The following is a 4,355-nucleotide window of genomic DNA, read 5'->3' as shown; positions in this document are numbered from 1 at the left end:
TCATTCAGAGAAGTTCAATGATGTCCTATTTGGCTTGTTCTTAGGACCTAAGGTGCCTTTTACACTACTTTTAGAGTTAATAAGAATTATAAAATTACACACAACATTGTTTCGACAGTAAACAAAAGTAGTATTGCTACAACATAAGAGAAAATACTAAGAATGGATTAATGATGATTGTTGCAAGAACTATGAATTAATGGTGATTGATGCAGGAACTGGAAGAAGTAGGGGTGATGGAAGAGTTGGAAAAGGATCATGAATGATTGATCAAATTGTTCATAAGCATAAAAGTCATTTCACTATTCTTATCGATGGGGAAAGGAGATTTTTGGATGTATTTGACAGTAGAGAAAACGTAGCTCTATTGATGAAATGAATTGGTATTTATTTAGGCTCTTATTCAGTAAGAAAAAATATATATTCTATTATTTTATTATATATTAGAAGGTAAAGTATATGTGCAATGTCTTGTCTTCTCTCTTGTTTTTGCCAATTCAAGGCTAAAAAGAAAGAGGGATGTTGATGTCCTCTTTTTTGGGGGGCATGACGAAAAATTGATATTTCAATCAACGTAGAGATTTTTTATCAAATGCAAAACTTATATACCTCACTTTTTACAATTGGATAATCTTTTTTGGTTGATAATCTAAATAAACATTTGAAATTCTTATTAGTTTTGCACACTGTACTTTTTTTAGTAGTATGTGTTGCAATTGGTAAAATATTGTTAGTTTTTCTTCTTCATTGTTGAAAAAATAATAATGCGCGTGGGAGTTTCAATGCTTCTTCTAGTTTGACATCCATTTTCCATATTTTAATTATTGATATCACTTGTCTTTTGCAGGTATTCATTCTAAACTTCTCCATGTGATGGTTTTGGGATTGATAAAAAAGTTATTTGCAAGCTAATGACTACAACTTTTACTCATTGAAAATAATGAATTCAAATGTGCTTATAAACAATACTGTAGATAAAAGAATTCAATGATACGTGTATAATGATATACATATATGTTTTTGCGATGATTATATATTTAGCACATGTATATAAAGATGTCATGTTTTGTAGTGTTAGTATTACATCAAAATCCAACATATTGGACTGTTAGTCATACTCAATGAATCAAGAATATTAAAGTAAAATTAAGAATATTTCATGTATTATTTTGACCATTTCAAATTGGAAGAAAATTGTAGAGACATTAAAACAATATTCTTCAGAAGATAAACATGATTATATTATCTAGTTTTATTTTGAAAAATAGAATAATAGCCACAAAAATTATGCTACTATGGCAAAAGAAATTCTTGCCACAATAAAGTGTATATTAAAATTTTAAAAAAAATTCTAAACAAAAACAGATTGTCAGGTTGCTATAGAGTTATGAGCTATAATTTTATAATATACTTATTGGACCATACAAATTTATAAATTCAAAGCATGAAAAAAAAATGGTTACAATAAAAAAGTATGAAATTACAAATTATATCAATATAAATGTTCTTTAAGTATATATATTTTTAAAAATTATATACATCTAAAGTTCGTGGTTTGGTTTCTTTTTAAGTGAAATCAAATCAATTATAATTATTTTTTTCTTATATCAAATTAAATATTTAATCAAATTTTTTTCAATTTGCTAATTTGGTACATTGAAGGAAAATATTTTATTTATAATCTCATAAAATCTTGAATCTTACTTCAAGTTCTCTCTATTTCTCTATAGATTTTTCTTTTTTGTATAGATCTTTCTTTTTTGTATATAGAAAAATAACTAGCAATATTTCTATTTATAATATTAAAAAATAAATTAAACTAGGATAGACAAATTCTAACAGGACAATAATTAAATATTATTAAAAACAAATTCGAAACAACTTAGGATTCCTATTATAATTTTGAATTATTATTTTAACATGTATAGATTTTGTAGAACACCTCTGATTGTAAATATAGGGATTATGGCAAATTTAGCCTATTTTTGGTTTATTATTTTGTGAAATTTTATTTTTACGTAAAACGTTTTTGTTTTCGTTTAGGACAACTTAAATCTTCGTGTGTAGGAAGCCCGCAAAGCACGCCACGTGTAATTGAGCGTAAAAAATTTGTATATATTGTTGTTGAAAAACACTCACTCACACAATTGAACTATATTTTTTCTCTTTCGAACTCTGATCCGAGAAGCTTAGGAAAACCCTAACTTCTCTTTACTCATACACAACAACTCCTCTTTCTCATCTCTTCTTCAGGTAACTTCCTTGGAATTCCTTTTCTTTTTCAAACTTCAATGGCAAAAAGATACACAATGCTGTTTTTTTTTTTTAATTATTGAATGCTCTGTTTTTCTTTTGTTCTTTTTTAGTTTGGCGTATAGTAAGTTATTGAATGCTCTGTTTTTTGTTTAGTATTGTTTAGTTTGACGTAGATGCATCTCTTATAAACTGTTTTGGGGTTGTGATTGAGTTTTGAAAGTTGATGGTTTGTCAAGTAGGTAGAGGATTCCCTGGTCTTTGTTGGTTGTTGAGCAGAGAGGTGGTTACATGTTGGGCTATTGCCCATGTTCCAGCCAAAGGCCCATGGCCTAATCCTATTTGAAAAAGGATTGGAATTATTCTCTTTATTTGGTTTCCAATTCTATTAGGAAAAGGATTGGAATAGTAATCCTATTTGGAGTTGGTTTTGGCTTTGTAAGGAAAAGCACAACTCTATAAATAGAGGATGGTCTTAAGAGAATAATTCAGATTGCTCATTAGTATTGTCTTTGAAAGACATTAGGACATAAGAGAGGTTTTTTGAGAGAGCTTTCAACAAGAGAGAAAAGAGAAGAAAAAGGGTTCTTTTGCTGCAGTCTTTTATTCCGACCAGAAACCTTCAGATCGTGTTTCCCGATTAACTAACCGTTGGATCGGGCTGAAATTTGTACTGAGTGTTCCTGACATCTTGGTGGTTGATTTGAACGGTGGAGATCGGATTCAGAAGTCAGTAAATCTGGTGGAAAGCGAGACTTTATCAGAATTGTGGCACAAGAGGCTTAGTCATATGAGCGAGAGGGGGATTACCTGTTTGGCTAAGAAGAATTTGCTTGCTGGTGTGAAACAAGCAAAGGTAAAAAGATGTGTTCATTGCTTAGCTGGGAAACAGAAAAGAGTTTCTTTTAACAATCATCTTCCTTCAAGAAAGTCTGAGCTACTGGAGCTAGTACACTCTGATTTGTGTGGTCCTTTTAAAGTGAAGTCAAAAAGTGGTGCGCTTTACTTTGCAACTTTCATTGATGATCATTCTCGCAAGATTTGGGTATATCCTTTAAAATCCAAAGATCAAGTACTTGATGTGTTTAAGGAGTTTCAAGCCTTATCTGAGAGACAAACGGGAAAGAAATTAAAATGTATTCGCACTGATAATGGTGGTGAGTATATTGGTCCCTTTGATAACTATTGCAAATCGCAAGGAATTCGTCATCAGAAGACTCCTCCAAAGACTCCTCAATTAAATGGCCTGGCAGAAAGGATGAATAGAACTTTAGTTGAGAGAGTTAGATGCGTGCTTTCAGAGGCTAAACTTCCAAATTCATTTTGGGCTGAAGCACTTAACACTGTTGCTTATGTTATCAATTTGTCTCCTGCTGTTGCATTGGATGGTGATGTTCCAAACAGAGTTTGGTTTGGTAAGGATGTTTCTTATGATCACTTGAAAGTGTTTGGTTGTAAAGCTTGTGTGCATGTTCCAAAAGATGAGAGGTCGAAATTGGATGTTAAAACTAAGCAGTGCATCTTCATTGGTTATGGTCAAGATGAGTTTGGATATCGCTTTTATGATCCAATTGATAAAAAGCTCATTAGAAGTCGTGATGCTGTGTTCTTTGAAGATCAAACTATTGAAGATATTGACAAGGTTGAGAAACCAGATTCTCAGATTGATGAGAGCTTAGTTGATGTTGATCCAGTTCCTATTATTGATACATCTTTTGCACATGAAGGAACCCAAGATAATGAACAGGGTGTAGAACCTATAGATGTTCCTATTGGTGATGTTGTGGTTGATCATCAACCAACTAATGCTGAGATGACAAATTTGGATGCTCCAGAAACCTCTTGTAGAAGATCCACTAGAGAGAAGCGAAGCTCAACACGTTATTCTCCTAATGAGTATATCCTTTTGACTAACATGGGAGAACCTGAAAGTTATGATGAAGTCATGCTAGATACTCATAGAGATAGGTGGGTAGAAGCCATGGAAGACGAGATGAAGTCACTTCACGAGAATGGCACATATGAGCTAGTGGAGTTACCGAAAGGTAAGAAAGCTTTAACAAATAAATGGATCTTCAGATTAAAGCAAGAGCAACATACAT

At 31.8% G+C, this 4,355-nt stretch overlaps 1 pseudogene; it reads left to right on the top strand.

The window, feature by feature from the left end:
• The first annotated feature begins 2,162 nt into the window (after positions 1 to 2,162).
• LOC102593835 (eukaryotic initiation factor 4A-9-like) overlaps positions 2,163 to 4,355 on the top strand; it is a 9,122-nt pseudogene continuing 6,929 nt past the window's right edge.

The sequence above is a fragment of the Solanum tuberosum genome, unplaced genomic scaffold (assembly GCF_000226075.1).
Source record: "Solanum tuberosum cultivar DM 1-3 516 R44 unplaced genomic scaffold, SolTub_3.0 scf00252, whole genome shotgun sequence".
NCBI lineage: Eukaryota > Viridiplantae > Streptophyta > Magnoliopsida > Solanales > Solanaceae > Solanum > Solanum tuberosum.
This window is presented reverse-complemented; position numbering and strand designations above follow the sequence as displayed.